This window comes from Convolutriloba macropyga, chromosome 13 (assembly GCF_964194025.1).
Source record: "Convolutriloba macropyga chromosome 13, txConMacr16.3, whole genome shotgun sequence".
In the NCBI taxonomy this organism is placed as follows: domain Eukaryota; kingdom Metazoa; phylum Xenacoelomorpha; order Acoela; family Convolutidae; genus Convolutriloba; species Convolutriloba macropyga.
In genome coordinates this window covers 4,323,967-4,348,497 of record NC_134480.1, presented here as the reverse complement: position 1 = coordinate 4,348,497, position 24,531 = coordinate 4,323,967, and the positions used below count along the sequence as shown (strand labels likewise).

At 35.2% G+C, this 24,531-nt stretch overlaps 1 protein-coding gene across 1 annotated transcript in view; it reads right to left on the bottom strand.

The window, feature by feature from the left end:
• Positions 1 to 24,531, bottom strand: part of LOC142352268 (cleavage and polyadenylation specificity factor subunit 4-like) — a 441,589-nt gene that overhangs the window by 37,850 nt on the left and 379,208 nt on the right. The window lies entirely within an intron of this gene.

Genomic DNA, 24,531 nt, shown 5'->3' with positions numbered 1-24,531 from the left:
TCGAAGAGAAACTGAAATTACTAAGGCAAATCCAATGAATTTTTATATTTTTTAGACCACTTAATTTAAGTGTGGCCTTTTAATTTTGATTTCTTTTAAAAAAAATTATTCTAGAATATTACAAATAGTGATAAATGATTGGGGAAAAGCATTTCAACTAAATAAATTGTTAGTGAACAGAAAACGAAACAAATGCCAGCCAGTTTCAGAGGACTATTAACATAATTTATAAAAAATTTTCTTAAACTTTATATCCAAGAACTCTAAATATCGCTGAACATAAAATTAGAGAAATAACTAACAAAATTGATTGATAGCAGATCTGGTTAATTGAAAAAATATCATGACAAAAGAACTCAGTACCGGTTTTTTGATGTTCGAATATCTGTACAGAAGTTGCTAAGACATTAGCAAATTACCTCTAATTTTTTATTATTAATCCAAAATTTGAATCAAAGTGAAAAACAAGAAACTGACAGATAAAAACAAAGAAATCATGCTGAAAAAATAAGTATCATAAGAATTTTGAAGTTATGATTGTTGAGATTACTCGAGGTGAATTTAGTTAAAAAATAACTATATTTTCCTTGAATTAACCAGATCTGCTGGCAATAAATTTTGTTAAGTACTTCTCTAATTTTATGTTCAGCAAAATTTCTTGGATACAAAGTTTGATAGATTTTTTTAAAAATTTTGTTTCTATATCTCGGAAACTGGCTGGAATTTTTTTTCGTTTTCTGTTCACTAACAATTTTTTTAATTGAAATGCTTTTTCCCCCAATCATTTTTTCATTATTTGGAATATTCTAGATCAAAATTAAAAGACCTTTCTTTAATTGAGCTGTCTAAAAAATAAATAGATTCATTGGAGTAGTCTTAGTAATTTCAGTTTCTCTTCGAATCTAATAAAAATGCAGCTATTTAAATACTTATTAGAACGTGATTTTTCGAGTATTAGGAGCATAACTTCTGGAAAACTAATAACTACTGACAAAATTTATTTAAATCTTTGTCTAGAAAAGTAGATATTGTTTTTCTTCTAAGTTCCTTGATTCCTCGTTTCTGACACAAACTTTATTAATCGCTCAGCCAATAATACCTTGGTATGTTTTCATTGCCTGTTGTTTTATTAAAAACTGAGATGCAATTTTGTATTTTGATGCACTAAGTTTTTTCTGTAAATATGTATTTATGTAATACATTCTCTTAATTATTAAGCGTATCAACGCTCAATTGAGCTTATTGTAGTATTTTTTGAACCAGCAAAACTTGTCTTTAGCCGGTGAAACCAAAGCATTCTTTGTGTAAATGAGGGAAGAAGTGCTCTTTCAAAATATACTTTTCAATGAATAACTTAACTAGCTTTCAAAAAACTCCAGAAATTTTTTATAGAAACTCGGCTCAAAACGTTAGAAGGATCTAGAACCTGACAAAAAACCATTAAAAACATATTAAAAAAGCAAAAAAAAAAACGTTGACTTTTTGTAGAAACTAAAATTGGTTCTAACAAATCAGAAAAAATTCTCACTTTAATGCCTGGAATCGGGTATGCCTATACTCAAAACCTTGTGGCGGCTACACCTAATCTTTAAACACGCAGTCGGCTATACCTATTCTTATAACATGTAGAGGGTGGTACCTAGACTTAAGATAATGTATAGGTTTCTTGGGTACCTCTGCCACAAGAAACCTATACATTATCTTAGAATATGACGTCGGCTATATCTAATCAAAGAAGATGTGGTTGGTTTTTGCTAATCCTAATACATGTAAATGACTGAATATAATTTTAATACATGCAGTCGGCTAAAGCTGATTGTAATACATGTAGTCTGATGTATCTAATCAAAAAAGGAAAGAACTATGCCTCATGTATAAAATTATACCAAATCTTATTGCATAGATTCAGCTTTACCGAATCTTAAAACATATAGCCGGCTACACGCAATCTAAGAACAACCATTCGGTTATACCTAACCTTAATTGATTTAGTCGGCTACATCTAATCTTATCTTATGCAACCATGTGTTTTAAAAAATCAATACATTATCGTTATATATGGCGTCGGGTATATCCATTAATAAAAAAAACAAGTACTAAACTAAAGTTATTCCCAATACCTGTGGTTTTGTAACCCTAATACGTAATCTTAGTTTATGTAGTCGGCTGTACCTGTTTTTATTGATGCACTCGGTTATACTTAATCTTATTAGGTGTAGTCGCTAACATAATCTTTGTTCATTCTTTGATTCTTAGTTTCTTTTTTTTATTCATTTAGGGTCTGCTATACACTATCCTAAAGCATGCAATCGGCACTCTTCTACTTCCTATCTTAATACATGTAGTTGGCTAAACCCTAGCGTATTGCATTGGGGGTCGCACAACCCGCGCACAGCCCGCACAACCCTCCTCACACATTCTATTGCAAGCAACGGTCTTTGCGGCTCTGATGCCAAAAAATAGCTAAGGTTTCTTAAATCCTTTATGGCCTCCTCCACCAACCTATGCAAAGCCGTAGTTAAAATAGCTATACGCAAAGCAATTTCTCATTTGACGTTCTTTCTTCCGTAAAACTCAAACCGAATAATAGCTCCTGATATATGCCCATGTGCACAACTGATAGCAATTGGAGATCTTCTCAGGAGTATCAACAAAAGAACAATTGTAAAGTGTGACCACAACTATGGAACCAGACTGTAAGATTTTAGGCGACAACCAACAACTATCTATGTTTCAAAAAAGCTAGAATTGGAGATGCCATTCGTTCATTGGGAGCCCGTTTTTGCTATAGAGATTTGGTAGCGATTTTTTTCTTGACAAAAAAAAGGATTTTAATAATCTGAATCGTGATCTTGCTCTATCATCACAAATTTAGTTCAGATCGTGAAAAAAATTTTTGTTTAGGTACAGGCAAACAATACTTTCGAAAAAAGCGCACAATTTGACAACCACTGAATAATGTGTAGATGTTATCGAAACAGCTTACTCCACAGTAAAATACCATTCAAGGCTGTTCTCTATTATAAATTCGCTCAGTTTTATGAAAAAAGTGTCAAATGTGCAGTTTTATGTTTAACTGAATTTGTCCTCGGCCGCATTGTCTTGTCGCTGTACCTTTACCGTTTGTCCACTTCCAGGCAAACAATACTTATAGGCAAACAGAACTTTCTAAAGAGGGTACAACTTAATTTGATCCCCTTGCAATGTCGATGTTTGAAATATCAACAATTTCGTTAATTGGTTTACTTGACTTTTGTTTATCCGTGCTTGGTACGCCTGGGGAGGGCTTTTCTTACTTTACTTTTCACAAAAGTTAACCAGCGGTGAAGAGGCTAAAAAACACAATGATACCTTGATGTGAGTGTTTGCATTTTTAAATTGCTCTCCTCTGCATGAATTACAATTGCTCTTTGAGTGTGTGTTTCTTTACAGGTTCCGTTCTATAGTTTTCCAAAATGAATTTTTGCCTTGTGTTGTTGTGCTCTCAGAGATTGGGTGTTGCAGGAAAAAAGGGGGTGAAGAGGGAAAATTCATTATCTTAAAAATATTTTTTATAACAAATTAAATAGATTCTGGCAAATTATCAAAAAAATTTCCAAATTTTTGCAAACTTTTGCAATTTGCTTGCCTAAACGTTAAAAAAAAGAAAATGTCTTTGTTTTAACCTGATAAAAATTAGACCGCTCTGAGCTCTGAACTAATTTGTAGTCAATTTCTTCTTTGACAACTTTGTTATAGTTTTTACCTGTCAAATTTTCTACAAATTTTCACTTATCTTTAGTTTTGTTGTGGTTCCGACTGGCAAGCCCAAAGCTAAATTTTTTGCATCAAGGGATTTTTTTGTCAGGAGAGATGATAATATCCAATTATTCTTCCAAAGAAATTGGTATTAACGAAATTTTAGAAGTTTTCAAAAGCTTTTTCTCTAACAAAGTTTAGCTGTCATGACAATTCTCCAAATAGTCAATTTGCAATGTAATTTTGTTTTTATTGCCTTCTTAACAATCTATCAGCATTTCAAATTATTAGGCATAGAACTCATTTTAAATCTGCAGTTTTTAAATTGTTTCTGCTGATTCCAAAAAATTTTTGTATTGACTAGTTGAAAATTAATAGATTAGATATAAATTAACATCCAGTGATCTCAGCAAAGATAACTTCTAAATTCGATCGATATTTGTTTTCAGTATTATTTTTTTGTTCTTATCCGTCAAATTCTCGCTCCTCACTTTGATACAAATTTTTCGACTAATGAAAAAAAAACAAGAGGTAATTTGCTAATGTTTGAGCAACTTCTGTAGAGTTGTTCGAACATCAAAAAACCAATACTCAGTTCTATTGTCAGGATAATTTCTTTTGTTTACCAGATCTTCTGGCAATCAATTTTGTTAGTAAATTTTCCACTTTTATGTTCGGCAATATTTGGAGTAATTTGATTTAAAAAATTGAAATTTAAAAGTTTATTGTCAGGATCATTCTCCATATAGTCAAAAAGTAATGTTAATTTGTTTTCTTCGTTTGTATAGTGACATTTTGTCTGCTCTCTAGGTTAGTATTGATTAGTCGAAAAATAATAGACTGGATATAAATTAACATCCAGTGATCTCTACAAAGATAATTTCAAAACTCTATTGATAATTATTTTTCTATTTTTATTGATTCTATTTTTTCAATATGATGTCTTTGTCTATATCTGTGAGTTTCTCGTTTTTCACTTCGATCGAAGTTTGGATTAATAATAAAAAGTCTTAGCAAATTCTGTGCAGTTGGTCGAACATCAAAAAAACCGATACTCATCTCTATTGTAATGATACTTTTTTAATCAACCAGATCTGCTGGAAATCAAATTTGTTAGTTACTTCTCTAATTTTGTGTTCAGCAGTATTTAGAGTTCTTAGGTGTTTTCAATTTATTAAATATTAATTTATTTAATTTATTTATTCATTATATATTAAAAACTTAGATGCAGTTTTGTAATTTCATTCCCTAGTTTTTTTGTTTCTAGAAACTTGTATTTTTGCAAAACATTCTCTTAATTAATAAGCCTATCATCCCAAGTAATGAAAATTTTTCTGCAATGAATTTGACGCTATGAAATACTCAAGTTAGCCTATTGTTGTATTTTTGAACCAGCAATAGTTGTCTTTGGCCGGTAAATACAAGACATTCTCTGTGTAAGTTAGGGAACAAGTGCTTATTCAAACTATATTTTTCATTGAACAACTTAGCTAGCTTTCTAAAACTCCAAAAATTATTTAGCAACTCTGCTCAAAGCCTTAGAAGGATATAGAAACTGATAAAAGAGCCATCAGTTAAGCGGTTACTCACAATCTTTGCTTAGCGCAAAAAAAAACGCAGAAATGTAGAGAAAACATAAAAAATGAAAGAAACATAGAATTTTTGTAGAAACTAAACTTGGCTGTAAAAAATCAGAAACAATTTTTTACTTTAAGGACTGGAATCGAGTATGCCTAATCTTAATACCTTGTGGCGGTTATACCTTACCTTTAAACACGCAGTCGGCCATACCTACTCTCAAAACATGTAGAGGGTGGTACTTTGACTCAATATATAGATTCGGCTTTATTTAACCTAAAATTATGTTGAAAGCTGGAAAGTTGAACCTAATCCTAATAAATATAGTCCACAAGAAATCTATATACCTGTAACCGGCTATCTATTATCTTAGAATATTACGTCGGATCTGTCTAATCTTTAAAAAGGTGGTTGGTTTTTGCTCATCCTAATTTATGTAGTTGACTGAATATAAGTTTAACACATGTACTCGGCTAAAGCTGGCTGCAATACATATAGTCTGCTGTACCTAATCAAAACACTGTAAGGAGCTGTGCCTTTGCCCAAAACTATTTGATATCGAAGATTGCCTATACGGTATTACAAATAATTTTAGTTTTGTAAAAAAAATTGTCGAGTGTGCAGTTTTATGTTTAACTGAATTTGTCTCCGAACGCATTGTCTTGTTGCTAAATCTTTTCCGCTTGTCCACTTCCAGGCAAACAATACTTATTGGCAAACAGAACTTTCTAAAGAGGGTACAACTTAATTTGATCCCCTTGCTGCAATGTCGATGTTTAAAATATCAACAATTTCGCTGATTGGTTTTCTTGAATTTTGTGTCATTGTCCATGGTACGCCTTGGGAAGGTGTTTTGCTATTTTATTTTTTCACAAAAAAATTAGCCAGCGGTGAAGACGCTAAAAAACACAGACACTACCTTGATGCCTGTTTTTCATTGATTCGCATTTTCAATCTGTTCTCCTTTGCATGAATTACCGATGCTCTTTGAGTGTGTGTTTTCTTACAGATTCCGTGCAATAGTTTTACAAATGAATCACTTTGTATTTTTGCATTCTCAAAAATTGGGTGTTGCAGGAAAAAACGGGAGAAAGAAGAAAAAACATTTTTTTTCAAAAATTCTTATTTAAAATAACAATTTAAGCGGCATCCAAGAAATTATCAAGAGAAAGTTGAAAATATCGCAAAATTTTGCAATTTGCTTGCATAAACTCTTAGAACAAAAGAAAAAATTTGGTTTAATCTGACAAAAAATAGACAGCTTTAACTTAGTTTAACTTAGACAAAAAATATTGTTGGCCGGTTACTGAAAAAAATTTATTCGAAGGAACGGAGAAATTCTCAAAACATATGAAACATGTGAAAAAACTTGAAATTTTGTACAAAAATAATTGGTCGTAACACATCCAATTTTTTTTAAAAAAATCATAAAACATGGAGTTGGTTATGTCCAAGTTAAAGCATCGCAGTGGCTGCAGCTAATCTTAAAACATGTAGTCAGCTATACCTGTTCTGGAAAGCTGTAAAATACTCTACCTACTTCAAAAAATGCAGAAGAGTACAAATTATCCTAATAAATAGAGTTAGTTTTGTCTGGTCTTTAAAAACTGAGAAAGCTTTGGCCAATATAAGTATATGTCGTCAGTAATACCAACTCCTAAACAAGTAGTTATCTATACTCCATCTTAATGCAATTGGACGGTTAAAACTAATCCTGATACTTGTATTCCGCTTTATCCAACGCTAACACTTGTAGTTGGCAATACTTTTGCAAGCAATGGCCCTTGCGGCCTAGCTATTAAAGGATGGCGAAAAAAATTGACCTCCTAGAAGCCCTCCGCTACCGACCAATGCAAAGTTTGAGCTAACCTGGCAAAATGACTTGGAGGTTTTCATTTGACATTCGTTACTCCATAAAAATGACTTTGGATTTTACACCTTGAAAAGTGCCCCGGTGTAAAGCAATGGGGGAGTTTTAAGTTATTCTAAGTTCTGACTTAATGAAAAAACTTTTAAAAGTATGACAAGAACTATGGATTTCTTTTTCGGTTCTTGCCCTTCATCCAGAATAAATATTGATTGCCACTTAATATGTTGGCGATAAATAACTATATTTGGGCCGAAGGCAGGAACTGGACAAGTCATTCAGTCATTCATTCGTTGTGAGCTGGTTTTAAAAAAAATTTGGGAACATTCTTGTTTATTGACTCTTTCAATAGTCTCAACCGTGATCTTCCCTCGAGAGAGCTCGAGAAATTATGCCTTCAGCTTTATCATTTCAATTTTTTTCAACGTTGAACCGTAATACCGTAATATTTTTCAGTTAGAAAGCAATAGTCTCTCAGAAAGGTACAAATTAAAGTTGACCTTGTTGCATTTTTGATGTTTCTAATATTTAAAACCAAGAACAATCTTGTTTATTGCTCCTGAAAAGAATACCATGAAAAGCTGTTATTCTCTAAAATCGTCTCAAAATTAAATGCTCTGACCCGGTTGTTCTTTTTCATAAGATGAAACAATTTGATTTCGAAGATTGCATATACAGTATTATAAATTTGCTTTGTTTTATTAAAAAAGGTATCGAATGTGCTGTTTTATGTTTAACTGAATTCGGCTTCGGCTGCATTGTCTTGTTGCCATATATTTTTTGTTTGTCCAATTCCAGGCAAACAATACTTAAACGCAAACAAATGTTTCCAAAGCGGGAACAACTTAAATTGATGCCCTTGCAATATCGATGTTTAAATTTTCAACAATTCCGCTAATTGATTTTCTTGACGCTTGCTTCATGTTCCTTGGTACGCCTGCTATCTAGGTAACCAGTAATCAAAAGACCCTTCTTGGATCGTAGAAAAATATTATCCAGTTTTCGGTTACCAATTACCAAAGTTCTTTTATTCGAAAGAATTTAGCAGATAGTTTTCATGACGAGCTGAAAATAGTTAATGGTTGTAGAGTATTAGTTAGTGTATTATGAGAATGTATGCAAGCGCAGAAAACAGATTTGTAGAGAGATCACCCCGTGCTGGGGCAGGGCATTTCATTGTTTACTAATTCAGAAAAAAACTAGCCAGCATTAAAAATTGCTAAAAGACGCTAAAAAACAGACTCTACCATGATGTGAGTATTTGCATATTGAATTTGCTCTCCTTTGCATTTATTACTATTGTTCTTTGAGTGTCTTTTTTTTACAGGTTCAGTGCTATAGTTTTACAAAATGAAGTACCTTGTATTGTCACGTTCTCATTGATTGAGTGTTGCAGGAGAAAACAGGGGGGGAAAGCAAAATTACTTCTTGTACATTTATAGTACGCCAATTTGCATAGATTCCACAAATTTATGCATTTTTTTGCAAAATTGTTCAATTGCGCAAACATTTAGAGCAAAAAAAACTCTTGGTTTAACTTGACGAAAAAAAGACCGCTCTTATTGGCTGGTTACTGAAAAACGTCTATTCGAAGAAAAATGTAAAAAAAAACCTAAAATTTTGTACAAAAAAATTGCCCGTAACACATACAATATTTTTTCAATAACATGAATCATGCAGTCGGTTATGTCGAAAATTAAAGCCTTGCAGTGGTTAAAACCTATCTCAAAACATGTGGTCAGCTATACCAGATTTCAAAAGCTGTAAAAATCTCTACCTATTTAAAAAAACTTTAGAAGAGTACAAATTAATAAATAGAATTGTTTTTACCTAATGTTTAACAATTGAGAAAACTGTGACTAATATAAGTATATAGGTAGTCAGTAATACCAAATTTTGAAACAAGTAGTCGTCTATACTCTTTCTTATTGCATTTAGACGGTTAAAACTAATCTTGATATTTTTATTCTGCTTCGTAGAAAACTAATACTTGTAATTTGCAATACTGCTGCAAGCAATGGCCCTTGTGGCCTAAATGTAAACGGATGGCAAAAATTAATAAATAGAATTGTTTTTACCTAATGTTTAACAATTGAGAAAACTGTGACTAATATAAGTATATAGGTAGTCAGTAATACCAAATTTTGAAACAAGTAGTCGTCTATACTCTTTCTTATTGCATTTAGACGGTTAAAACTAATCTTGATATTTTTATTCTGCTTCGTAGAAAACTAATACTTGTAATTTGCAATACTGCTGCAAGCAATGGCCCTTGTGGCCTAAATGTAAACGGATGGCAAAAAATTTTGACCTCCTGGAAGGTCTCCTCTACGGACTTATGCAAAATTTCTCCTAAACTGGCAAAATCCATAGCGGCTTATCATTTGACGTTCGTTACTCCGTAAATTTCACGTCGGCTGATATACCTTGACAAATGCCCCTGTGTTAAGCAATGGTGAAGTTTTAATTTATTCTAAGCTCTGACTTAATGGAAAAAAATCAAAAATGTTACAAGAACTATGGATGATTTGTTCAGTTCCTGCTTTTGATCTAAAATAATTATTGATTGCCAATTAATATGTTGGAAATCAATAACTATCTTTGGGCCAAAGGCAGGAAATGGACGAGACATTCATTCGTTGTAAGCTGGAGTTAATAGAAGAGATTTGGGAAAATCTTGTTTTTTGACGCTTTCAATAGTCTCAACCGTGATCTTCCCTCAAGAAAGTGTGAGAAATTTTGCCTTCCGCTCTATCATTTCAAATTTTGTTCAATTTTGAACTACAGAATTTGTTCAGTTACAAAGCAAAATTCTCTCAAAAAGGTAGTTGACTCTGTTGCACTGCTGTTGTTCCTGTTGATGATAAAAACTTGTTAATAAAATGTGAGAAATCAATCACCAATGAGCTATTACTGACTGCAGTTTAAAAAATCTGGCAGACAATTAAAAATACTTGAATAACTGTTTGTTGCTGATATGGGAGGGTGGCCCAGACACCCTTAAAACCAGATGATTGTTTCAAATAAAACGGACGATCACTTGAGCGCTCTTATTTTTTTCGTATCCCAACCCGAAGATTAAGTAAAGCAACAACAAACCATATATGAAAATAAAAGACAAAAAAAGTTAAATATCAAATTGAAAAAGACAACAATTTGGGGCGATTTCGTTACAAGCTTGTGTCATCAATTGACTTAGTTAGTGTAAAAAGATTATCAGTCTGATTGAAGGCTATGCTACTGCAGCGATATCATTTTGACCTGAAGAAAAGAGAGTTTCGTTTTCCAATTGCCCTCTGCTGTGGATGGGACCAAGTGAAGACACCATTAGTATCCGCATGCACTGAAAATATCACTGTGACATCCTGCAATCGTTACATTTCCTGAGCTTATAGTTTTATTCGCACGATTACACTGTGCGTGACCCAATTCCGTCTCATCAGAGGTGGATTGTGTCTTGAACTTTAGACTGGGTCGCCATTAATACTATGTTTTCAAGAGTTGTTATCTTTGCTTTTAAAATTTTCCAACTGATGCTTGTTTTTTTATTCACTGGAGAGTTCTGAAAAGTATACAAAACGCTTTAAGAAGACATACGGCTGGTAGAGACTTGGAACAGCCAATATTCACGCATGTAGAGGAGGGGCTTTTCGTACTTTACTTTTTTCAAAAAAATAGGAATCTGCTATTACGCTACAGCAAACACAGATACCAGCTTGATGCGGTTGTTAATATTTTAAGTTGCTGGACTGTGCATTATTTACAGTTGTTATTTGGGTGCATGTATGTTGTTGCTCATAACGTCTTGCCTCAGGATATTTTTAAGAGGTGCACAATCTGACAGCCGCTGAAGACGCTGTAGATGCTATCCAAACAGCTTGCTCTACAGAAGAATGCCATTCAATGCTGATCTCTAAAATTTGGTCAAAAAATGGCTCTGACACGGTCGTCTATTTCCATAAGCTGAAACTAATTGGTTTCGAAGATTGCCTAGACACTTTTATAATATTTCTTAATTTTATGAAAAAAGTGTCGAATGTGCAGTTTTATGTTTAACTGAAGTTGACCTCGGCCGCACGTTTGTCCAAGTCCTTGCTTAGTGGGTGCATATTGTTTTTACCCCCAGTTGAACATGCCATTTTCCAAGCAAACATTAGACAATTTACTATCCTAAAGGTCTATAGGCTGGTCGATCAAAGACTTATACTGGTTGAAAAAATTTTCAGAGTCAACAATTTTCGTAAACGCTTTTGCTGGCATCTTCAGAAAATTTTTTGTACAAAATTAATTTATTAATTAAAAAATCAACATGGAAAATGGGTTATTATCCACCCAATGGATGGAACAGGGAACCCTTACTATGAAACATTACAACAGTGTATTCATATTTATCGCATTTTATTTCAAACTTACATCAATATACTAGTGCGAAACTTATCTTCGTCCGAATGTATGTGACAACCTACTGCGCCTTCGTCCGAACTAATTACAAATTTACAATGATAAAGTAATGAGTTTTTGCTAAAATGAAATTTATCATTTCTGAGAACTTTCGTCACTTCGAATAATTAGTAGCTTTTTTTCAAGCAGACTAGATTGGACAGGTGAGGTCAATTTCTTATTTTTAGGTTTTTTCAAAAATTTTGCTAGCGGCAAAAACGCTAAAAAACACAGATACTACGTCGATGTGAGTGTTTGCAGTTTTAAGTTGCTCTCTTTTGCATGAATTACCATTGGTCTGATTGTATTCTTTTTTAGAGCTTCCGTGCTAAAGCATGCAGTCGGCCATTATCTACTTCCTATCTTAATACACGTAGTTAATTGGTTATACCCCATTGTTTTGGGCAGGCAGCGAAGACATCTCCTCAGAACGCTTACGCAAGCCTCCCAAAAGGAGTGCGAAAGAAATTAAATTTCCTGGCCCGGACAACGCCACACTCACGGAATATCTTCACAGACGCAGAAGCTAACATCCAAACGCACGTCCTACCGTCGTTCTTTGACTCTCCGGTGTCTCAATCAGCACGGCGATTGTATTCGCTACCAACCCGGGAGGGTGGACTTAACATCAAGGAGCCAATAGATTACGAAATGGGGTACGCTGCTTCGCTGACCGCGTGCACTTCTCTTGAAGATGAGGATCGAGCAAATGCTCATGTCACCCAAGGACGCATAACGTACGACCAACTAATTGCACGCCTGAATATTAATCGATCGCGTACAAAGGATCTTATGGAAATCCTTCAGACCGATCAACGCCACGTAATAGGAATGGCTTCTGAGAAAGGAGCCTCAAACAGGCTCACAGCTCTACCGCTTAAAAGTTACGGATTAACACTGACAAAGTCCAAATTTAGAGACGGGCTTGCTTTAGATAGGACATTGAGGCCAGAAATACGCCCTTTAATTGGCCATGTGATGAAGAATTTAATCTCTCTATCACATTTTCTGCACTGTGCGAGGCGGAAGGGTATGCACACATGAGATGCAACGAGATCCGAGACACCTTTGCTGAAATCGTGCGTGATCTTTGCTATGATGTCGAAGTTGAGCCGACTCTTCAGTTGCTTCAAGGCGAGTCCTTTAAGCACAAAACTGCTAGTACTGATGAAAACGCGCGATTAGACAATCAAGCGAATGGCCTATGGAGTTTTAGGTTCATTTCTTCGTTCTTTCTTCGCCATGGTCTTTAAACAACTGGCCAAGTGTTGCCAAAAAAAAAATCAGTACAAGCGTATAAGTATTATGTGTCATAAAAACAAAAAATAAAAGAGATTACAAAATGGTGTTGCATGGGGTTCCCCACACCCCGAGTGCACTGTGATCCTCGCGCATTCTTTTGCAAGCAAGGGTCCTTGCGGCTTTGGTGCCAAATAATAGCTAAAGTTTCGGAAATCATTCACGGCCTCCTCCACCAACTTATGCAAAGCCATAGTTAAAATAGCTATACGCAAAGAAATTTCTCATTTGACGCTCTTTCTGCCATAAATAATTCGAAAAAAAGCTCCTGATAATTGTCCGAGTGATACGAGTGATAGTCATTGGGGGAACTTCGCTGGAGTATCAACAAAGAAACAATAGTATCAAAACACAAAATTTAAAAAGAAGCCAGAGGCGACGAAGCTTAAAACACAGATATTACCTTGATGTGAGTATTTTCTTTTTTAATTTGTTCTCCTTTGCATGAATTACCATTGCTCCTTGAGTTTGATATTTCTTACAGATTCCGTGCAAGAGTTTTACAAATTTTTTGCCCTGTATTTTAGCGTTGTCAGTAATTGGGTGTTGAAGGAAAAAAGGGGTGAAAGAGGGGAAAATCACTTTCTTCGAAATACTTTTTTGGTACAACAATTTAAACAAATCCCAAAAAATTCTCAAAAAAATGTTGCCGGTTACTGAGTTGACCGATTACTGAAAGGAATTCAGTCGAAGAAACGCAGCAACTCGTAAAACAAATCGAACATGTGACAAAGACTAACACTTTGTAGAAAACAAACTTGGTTGTTATAAATCCAAAATTTTTTTATATCATAAAGCATGGAGTCGGTTATGTCTAGTATTAAAACCCTGCAGTGGCTACGACTAATCTTAAGACACATAGTTACCTATACCTATTCTCAAAAGCTGTCAAAATTTCTAACCTTTTCGAAAATTTGTTGAAGACTGTACAATAAATTATAAAATATTTCATTTTGAAAGCTTAGTTTGGAGATCAAATTCCAAATTGAAAGAAGGACACGTTATAAAACGAAAATTTCAACTTTACAATTGAACACAACCAAAGTAGGATTAAAGTAATTGTAGTAGGTTTTTTTAATAGAAAACATGTTGATATGCATCTGCTATATCAAATCAAAATTGTATGTTTACTCAGATGTACAATTTTGTAGATACGACTAAAGATATGTAAAAATTCGTTTTAATTTTATCTGAATGAGTGATTTTATTTATTTGCGTTTTATTTTTTGGCTTTTGATTTTAGCATTTTGTCTTGTTTATAACCTGACAATAAACTCAGAGTTCGAAAACGTTCGTAAGGAAGTTTTAAATTGACAATTCTTTTTTATATCTTGATCAAATCTGCTGTCATTTCAACAAACCTAGCCAAATTCGCTTTTCCATGCATTAAAGCCTAAAAACAGCAAACATCGAAAACTGTTACTCCCGTCCGCGACAGCCATTCCGGGTCTTCAATCCACCCAAAATCTTGAAACGCCAAAAAGAACATAAAAAGGCCTGTGATTAGGGTCATATGAAAGGCCGCAGTGATTTCGTTATTCACTTTGAAAAACTCCATCATCCCCCACAAACGAACAAAAGACATCAGGTCTGTGATGTAGAGGAGTCGGTTGCTTTTTTAGAACGTCATTCGGACAGAATCTGGGCAATAGTTTATTGTCGAAATTATCGCCCAGAAAAAATTTTAAAACAGCTGTTAAAATCGGGAAATTTAATGATCCAGTCAACGAAGCATTTGGTGTCAAGACGGAAGCAAAAGAACACCAACATCATCAGCAGATACTTCCAACTACATCAGGACCCCAAAATTGAGTTTAAATTACTAAATTACTAGGGTTAGTGTTGATAAATCAATTCAATCTACAGAAATTGCTGAAGATGAGCAGGGGAAAAGGAATCTGTGCCAAAATCAACATGAGGCAAGGAAAAGGCAAATGCTCAGTGGTAAGTGATAGCATCTGTTGGTGTTTGCTCACTGGAGGTCTTTCACAAACCTTCAGCTCTGCTTAAACTGCCAAGATGTTGGTTGAGAAAAATTCTGCAAAGAAGACTGCTAGAAACCATACTTGGACCATGAAAAAATTTTTTGTAAGTATGAAAGTAGCAGAAGCAGAACAAATTTCCTTAAAACTTTCCTTAGCACAGATATAAAACCTGATTTTTTTTAAATTTCGTTTTCCAAAAACAGATCTTTTTTGTATTAAGCGGTGCATAGGTTTCAACTAAAATTGCTAAGGTCGGGAATTTCCACAGCAGCTGACACGCTTTATAAATGTGAACAAAAGTAATCTGCTAGTCGAAAAATTCTTTTTAAGAATTTAGATAACCAACTGTTGCCCTCCTTAATATTTGTTTTGCGCAACTTTGTTCGCAACCATGAAGTTAGTTCTGAACAAAGACTGCAGGGAAAACTTGCTAAAGTTTTGGAAAGGCAGGACAAGCCTCTAAGATCAATTATTGAGAAGACTGTAGTGGTTCTCGATAAATTCAGTTTGCCAGGATTCGTCAAGGAGCTGCTCGCTTTTGGTCCAAAGCTTCCAATAAGTGACAGGTTCAAAGAGTTGCATCTCTTGGCGGACATAGGCTGTTTGATAAGGATCTGCGTGAGAACAATATAACAGGTGACAAACTTTTCGAAATTGAAGCGGCAGCAATTTAGTACTCGAAAAACATCAGAGAAACACCTTTAGATGGAGCATTACCAAAAGTGCAAAAATATATGCGTGACAATGCCCTGATTGTTGTTCCTTTTGATAAGGGTGTAGGGATTTGTGTTATAAAAAGGAGCACGTACGCAGAAAAAGTGGAAACAGTATTAGTTTGCGAACAATTCAGAAAACTTGAAAAGAGTTCTGATAATATCGTAATGAAAGATGAAAAAAAATAAACAAAGAACTTTTGGATATGAGAAAAAAGGGAAGCTACCGGTTGAAGTTTACAAAGCTTTAAGGTCCACTGGAGCACAACCGGCAACGTTGTATTGATTAGCTAAAATACACAAAAAAAACCCCACTGAGACCTGTTCTCTTTATCCCGGGAAGTTGTTACCATAAACTTAACAAGTTTCGAAAACTCTTTTCTCAACGGAATGAAGGAGCAAATATGGAAACTAACACCAATGACGCACGAAAGACTCTGGAGCAAATAAAACTAGAAAGAAGCGAACAACTCCTATCGTTAGAGGTAAAAGGTTTTTGCAACAACATTCCCGTAAAGTAAGCCATTATGATTAACCTGCGAACGATTTATGCTAGGGACAATAAACCAGGCATACCTAGAACAACAATGAAACGTCTGCTCGAAATAGCCGTCACAAACGACCATTTCAAATGCAATGAAAGTTGGTATTGTCATAAAGACGGTTTGGCAATAGGTGCGACCTTGGCAGTGATTTTGGCTAACCTTTTGATGAAATTGTGGGAGTCATAAATGAAATTACAGACACCTAAATATAAAATCAACACCCAATTTAGCACTTGTCGCAATTGCGAACACCGTGTGACAGCACGTTTCAGAGTTGTTGAGTGTAAAACTTGCAATAGAAGGTTCCACGCAAAATGTCAGTAAATCAGTAACACAGAATATGATAGCATGGAAAACCAGTTTTAGAAGTTCTCATTCTAACGTGAAATTGATAAAATTGACGGTAACCATTCGTCCGAAGCAAAACTTTTTCTAAGATGTGTCGAAAATTTTGTGCGAATAGTTAGAGGCGACACAAAACAGCTGTTAGATGCGGCCAGAAACCTCCATCCAAATCTTCAATTTACCTTAGAAACAACAGATGACAAAAATAGTTTGCCATTTCTGGAATTGTCAGTTAACGTACAGGAGGGGACAATTTTTTGCACATGATTTCAAAAACCATCAGATACAGGAACAATTCTGAACTATCGTAGCTGTGCACCCCTTTAACATAAGAAAAACATAATACAGGGAACAATACACAACGTGATCCAAGCCACTGTCAATTGGGAAGCGTTCCATGAAGCATTGACAAAAAATGACGAAGTTTGGGAATGTAATCAATATCCTAAGCATTGGGTGGGGAATATTGTCAAGGATACAATTAACCTGCTGCGAATGAAAGAACAAAGAAAAGGATATAACGCGAGTGTAGCCGTAAAACAATCAAAAATACTGAGAAACAACCATTTATATTAGAGTACAGAGGCAAAATCTCTAATGAATTTGTGAAGAAGCTGAACAAAATTCATCCTGTACAGACAAATTTCACCACTCGGAAATTCGAGAGCTGTTTACCTTGCCTGAAGTATAGCTTTGAGAAAGACCTCAAATCTCACGTGGTTGTATGAGCTCACTTGTAATGGATGCAAATCCATTTATGTATGGAAGACAAGCCGACATATTACCACAAGGGTTGCATAGCAAGCCAAGGCGGACTCAACGATGGGAATACATGCAATTGACTGCAATGGTGATAAAACAGCTTTCCAGTGGAAGATATTAGACCATTGCGGCAACCAATCTGACTTAATGACAATAGTTGCGCTCTATGTAAGTGAACTGAAACCAGCCATCAACAAGCGCGACGAATACCGAACACGAGAATTAAGAGAGAAATCTTTGTTTGGAGATGAAATTCCAATTTGAAAGAAGGACACGTTATGAAACGAAAATTTCAACTTAACAATTGAACAAAATCAAAGTAAGTTTAAAGTAATTTATGTAGGTTTTTTTAATAAAAATATGTCGATATGCATCTGCTACATAAAAGCAAAAACGTATTTTTACTCGCGTGTAAAATTTTGTAGATATGACTGTAGATATGTAAAAATTCGATTTAAATTTCCTTGAATGAGTGATTTTTTTTTAAATTTGAATTTCATTCTCTGGCTTTTCATATTAGCATTTGGTATTGTTTATAACCTGACGATGAACCCAGGGATCGCAAAAATTCGTAAGAGTCTTTTAAAATGACAATCCTTTTTTAAATCGTTATAAATAGAGTTGGCCTTTAATTAATGATTATGTATTGAGAAAACCGTGACTAATATAAGTGTATGTATTCATTAATACCAAATATCAAAACAGGTAGTTGTCAATACTCTATCTTTATAGATTCAGACAGCTATAACTAATCTTGATACGTGTATTCTGCTTTAAAAGATCTTAATACTTGTAAATGTTAAATTAAACACTAGAACCAAAAATAATTAACTTGGTTAACAAAACGGTGATTGTCAATACAACAGATCAACAGTTTATGAATCTCATTTCGTCGGCGTTTTTTTATTTTTCACATGTAAATTGTATGTTTTTATTCTCCCCACTTTGGTCAGGTAAGAATAAAAAATACTAGAACTGCACATTAATAAGTCTCCCGTTTGTTGCAATCGTTTTGGTGACTTATCATTAAAGGCCAATCTCGACTCTTCTGATTCTGAATTTGTTAAATCTGGCCATACAGAGCGTGTCAAAATCATTGAGGCAGACACCTTGATCATATCTGTCGACAATGATTGCAACAGTACTGGATCAACCATCTCCCCTCCGAGCAGTCGAGCACCCAAAAAGCAAAACAGTCTACTATGGAGCCCGTGCCAGCAACATTTCCGCTGATCCCCGAATAGCGGTGATTGACAAGGATTGCATTAGTTTACAGAAAGCTACAGACAACCCCTGCGCTTGGAAGGAACGATTGTCACTTAACACAGCCAACCGCTTGAGTGTTTTCTTGAAGGTTGCCGATATCCCGCCAAGAACTTCAATTGCAAGGGGAACAAATGTGATTCCCATCTTTGCGCAGTTATCGTCGTGGAGACAATATTTTCTTTCATCTGCTGCATCAAGTGCGTATCCTGCCTTTGTAGCCGCATTAGTGAGAGAGTTGGATTGCAGCGACGAAGTAACAGTTACATCAAATGCAGCAGGTTTTCCCGCTTTCCAAGTAGGGACAAAGATGTCTCCAGGGCGTGACTGGCTTTCTGGAATTAGGTTCTTTTTTTCAACTACTGGTGAGAGATTCGCAGATGAGCAAGCAGACACTAATTTATCTCGAATACGGTCATGTCTTGCAATTGCGTCTCCCCGACCGTGACACGCAATGGCATGATCCCCATAGATGTCAAGAACTCCTGCTTTACAGAACGGGCACTTCCTTTCGGCGTCGTAGACAGGGACACCCAACCTGTACTTTGCACTAATTCTAAACTCATTTGGTGCCATATGAAGCCCAAGAGCTGGAATGGGGGGAGCAGACAACCAAGCTCCAGCATGTCGGACAGACAATGAGATGAGTCGGGCGGAATGAGATGAGTCTTGTGGCAAAATATTTAATATCAAATTGAAAAGATGCAGAGAAGTAATTGTCAATTAAAACTTAAATTGTCAATTAAAACTTGTAAATTGCTATACTACTGCAAGCAATGGCTCTTGTGGCGTTGCTGCAAACGAATGGAAAAATTATTGGCTCATTGAAGGCCTCCTATACCAAACTATGCAAAGTTCCAGCTAAACTACCAATTCGCGTAGCAGCTTCTCATTTGACTTTCGTTCCTCCTAAAAATTCAGGTCGGCTGATATCTCTTCGTAAGTGCCCCGGTACAAAACTGTCAGCAATTAGCGGAGATCTACGGTATTCTAAGTTGTGATTTAATGAAAACAGATTTATGTGTGATCAGCACTATGAATGACTTGTCCAGTTCCTGCCTTTGACCCAAAGATAATTATTGATTGCAAAATTTGTTGGCGATCATTAACAATCTTCGAGTCAAAGACAGGAAATGGACAACTCTTTCATTCGTTGTAAGCTGGTTTTAATAGAAGAGATTTGAGAACAATCTTGCTTATTGGTCTCAACCGTAACCTTTGCGTGAAAAAATCAAGAAACTATGTCTTCCGCTCTATCATTCCAAAATTTATTCAAACGCTGAACTAAAAAAATATGTTCAGTTACAAAGAAGCAATACCCCCAGGAAGGTAAAAAAGTAATGTGACCCTCTTGCAATGTTGATCTTCCTAATATTGAAAACGTGTTAAAAGAATATGAGAAATCAATCAACGATTGCCTATTACTGACTCTAATAAACAATCTGGCCAACAATCGAAAATGCTGGAAGAGATGTTTTTTTCTGGGAGATTGACCCAGACATACCTATAACCTAAAGATTGTTTTAAATAATACAAACGATCACTTTAGGTTTCATTTCTTTTTCCTATTCCAGTCCGAAGACTAACTAAAGCAAAAACAAATCAATATATAAAATTAAAAGGCAAAATATTTAATATCAAATTGAAAAGATGCAGAGAAGTAATTGTCAATTAAAACTTAAATTGATTAATTAAACGAACGTTTTCGAACATTGCGTTCATCTTCAGGTTTAAAAATTAAATGAAATCTTTTACAAAGTATATAAACTTGTCTTTGACTCTAATTCTAAGAAATGAGTTAAAGTAACATCGAATTATTGAAATTATTTACAGTTAAAATCACATTTACAACATTTTATTTACACTTACGACACTAAAATCAGTTCATTTTTGATTCCGGATTTTATGAAAATCCCGGGTATAATGCTTTCTATTCCTGAAAAGGGATTTTTACTTTCATTCTTATCTGTTTTTATTTTTTACACTTTGGGGTTGACAAAATTTTGAACTAACACGTACCAGAATATTTTTTTTGAATTTCAAAAGTAAAATTTTTGTATTTGAACTAGTATTTTAATGTCAATTCCCGCTCGCAATTTTCATCGCGCTTATTTAATTGCGGTTTTTGCTTTTTGATGTAAATCGCTTCTATCGTCATTAGTTTTTCAACCCCGCGACATGCATCAAGAATCTCCCATTTTACGTTATGCGTTGTACCACAATATTCAACAAGGTGTTGTCCAACAGGGGAATCCTTCTTTCGATGCTCTGAAATTCTAGTGGTAACATGTCGGCTTGTTTGGCCAACATAGATGGAACTGCATGCGTTACATGTAACTTTATATACCACATGGGATTTCAGATTCCTAAGAAAAGGTGATTTCAGGGTGGGCAAGCAAGTTCTTAGCTTTCTTGTTGTGAAAATGATTTGAATATCACACAATTTTTTCAGTCTACTTGCAAAATTTTGCGTGCTTCTTTCTCTGTATTGATCAAAACCTAAGTTTAGGCTCCCTATTGTTAAGATTTTTAACTTTTTTAAGATGTTGTTCATTTTGGGGTGAGATTGCTGTGACCTTTTCCTTCATGACTATTTAATCCAACGTCTCATTAACAGTGCTGGAGGACCACTCCGTTGGTAATTGATTTTCAGTCCAGGTCTCTAGATTTTTCTTAAGAGCTACATCAAAGGATTGCCAGTCACTGGTCGCATTAAAAATCCTATGCACAGTCCCTTGAATCACATTTCTCTTATGTTGTAACGGTGCACAGCTGCGGAAATTTAGGATTATGCCGGTCTCAGTTGAATATTGATACCAATGACAGCTGATTTTTCTATCTTCGTTTAGGTTTATGTTTAGATCTAGGAATGCCAGTTCTCCACTTCCATTTGGTGTCTCAAGAGTGAATTGTAAGTTATTGTGAAGAGAATTTGCATACTCAAGGTAATCTATAGGGTTCGCCTTTACCGTGCACACTATGTTATCCACATACTTCTTGAATAATTTCAATTCCAGTGTGTCCTCTTTTCTACCTTTTTCTGTACAATAGGAAAAGATCCCAACAATTTCCTGAATGGTCTGGTATTCTGTGTCAGTGATACCTTGGCATTTTGCATGAAACCAGTTTTTGCATGATTTGCACTCGATTCCTTTCTCTCGGAAAGTAACGCGTCGGTTTCAGTCAATACATATCACCTTTGTGTCAGGAGTTTTGATCTTCCTTCCCTTTTTTGGTTTCTGCAAAGATTTTTCAAATAATTTCATCCACAAATTTGGCAAAATTACCGCCAGCGAAGCACCCATTGCTAACCCGTTCGATTGATTGTACCACACTTTATTACATTTAAAGTGAACGTTCGTTACGGCTGGTCTCAAAAGGCTCTTCGTAGCTGAACTCGGAATCTCAGGTACCTCGTCACTGGAGTACAAATCTTTAAGCGCAATTTCAATTGCCTCCTCAACAGGTACATTGGTGTATAAGCTTTTTACATCGAGAGATACCACTAGCTCATCTTCATCCAATTTGGTAGTCTCTAGAGCTGCTCTGGCATCTTTCGAGTTAGTCTCAATATTTGCACCTGGTAACTTCCCGAAAAAGGGAGAGAGAAATTTATTGAGGTTCTCGTAACTGCTGCCGGGTATTGACAGAACAGGCCGAAGCGGCGTACCAATTTTATGTACCTTAGCAAGTCCATAAAGCCTGGTCGGTTGCGATCCAGTTGTCCTGAGCCTGTGATACAACTTTTCACTTAACTTTCCCGGTTTCATTAATTGATGCAAACTGCTATTTATCAGTTTTTCCGTTCTTATTGTTAGATCATCACTTTCTCAATTACGAGGCTCAAACTGACTGGAGCTCAGGACTTCTTTTTGCTTATCCGAGTATGTTGTCTGTTTCATAACACAAAAACCGCAACCTTTATCAAAAGGTACAGCTGGTAGTTTTTGATCTTTCAAAAAATCATTAGCTTTTTTAACCCCTCTATCCATTGGTGTCTCACGTACATTATTGGCGTACCATTTGGCAGACGACTCTATTTCACATAACTTTTCACCATCAGTGTTGTTCTCCCTTAACTCACGAACTAATCCGTCTACATCCGCAAGGAAGTGCAATTCATTAAATTTGTCCCTCACTGTCCCAATTTAGAGCGTTTTCGATATGAACGAGTTTAATCAATTGACTCAATGATAAAGGAGTATGAGTCCGATTGAAAGCTATACCATCAAAGCGATATCATTTTGACCTGAGGAAGAGAGTTTCGTGAGAGAATTGCCCTTCGCTGTGGGTGGGACCAAAAGAAGACGCCATTAGCATCGGCATGCACTGAAAATTTCACTGTGGCATCCTGCAACCGTTACACTTAGCGAGCCTATAATTTGATTCGCACGATTACCCTGTGCGTGACCCAATTCCGTCTGATCAGAGGTGGATTGTGTCTGGGACCTTAGACTGGGTCACCATTAGATCTTCGTTTTCACGAGTTGTCTATCTTTGCTTTAAAATTTCTTAACTGATTTTGTGTTTTTTATTCACTTGAGAGATTTGAAAAACACTAAATGCTTTAAGAAGACATAGGGCTGGTAAAGACCCGGAACAGCCAATATTCAACCATGTTGGGGAGGGACATTTCTTGCTTTACTTTTTTCAAAAAAAATAGGAATCTGCTATTACGCTACAACAAACACAGATACTAGCTTGATGCGGGTGTTAATATTTTTAAGTTGCTGATCTGTGCATTAATTACAGTTGTTATTTGGGTGCATGTATGTTGTTGCTCATAACGTCTTCCCTCAGGATATTTTTAAGAGGCGCACAATCTGACAGCCCCTGAAGACTGTAGTTGCTATCCAAACAGCTTTCATGTTATAAATATATTTCAAAAGAACTTCTTTGATTACGAACTGACACAGTATAACCATTAGAGATATATGCCTCACGAGGTTTTTGACACCTGCAATGAGTTAATGATTTTTTAAAAGAAGTTTTCCATCGATATGCACTCCCAAATATTTAGCAGAATCACAGGTAGGTAGTTCAGATCCTCCAGATTTCAGGCACAGTTTGCTTTTTTAAAGCAGATGTCTTTCAAATTATATACGATGCACTGATGTCTCATAGTAGGGGATCACTACTCATCCATTGGATTGTCCTGCGCGGCTTAAGATTTTTAATGCAGATGACGTGAGATTTCGCACTAAGTAATAGTTTTTTAACGTTTTATTTTATTTAATTTATTGTCGAAATTATGTTTGGTATCTTGACATCCAAGCCTTCCAGCAATAAGTTGCCATTAGGACGACACGAGATAATTATTTTTGTTTGCAAGGAGCCTAATTATTTTTGTTGATAGATATTTTTGTTTATGAATTTAATTGAGAGAGAGAGAGAAAGACTTAATTCTCAAAGAGAAACCAAAAGTATTAGCATATGCTCTTCATAACAACACAATTTGAACAAGTACATACAACATAATAGGTACAGATTAAGTCAGCGCAAAACGTTTTTTTAATCAAGAAATCTTTGACAGCATTTATGTCACTCTTACTGAATCCGGTAATAATCTTATGACGAAAGAGATAATTAGCCATAACTGTACTCCGTGAGAAGAATGATTTTGAGTTGCTAAATTTGGGGTCAATTACAAATAAGCTGGAGGAGCAGACACGTTTTTCACTTTTGTTAGCATTTGCTTTTCTTTTCAACTTCTGAGATTTAACTAGATTTTTTAATATTCAAGTTTGGTTTGCTTTTTAAAGCCAAGCTGAAATTCTATTGTTGGAATTCTGAAGGCTGGTTTTTGAGAGCATTTATTTTATATCCACAAAACCATATTTTTCTACTTCGTTAAAGGTTCTTCATCTTAGGTTCGGGCTAATGGGAGAGCGTTAGAGTTTGAGTAAAGAACCATCGATCCCGAATTTTATAACCATATGATGTGGGAACAAATGAAATACCTAAACACATTTTTGCTTAGATTGAAAAGCTACTCC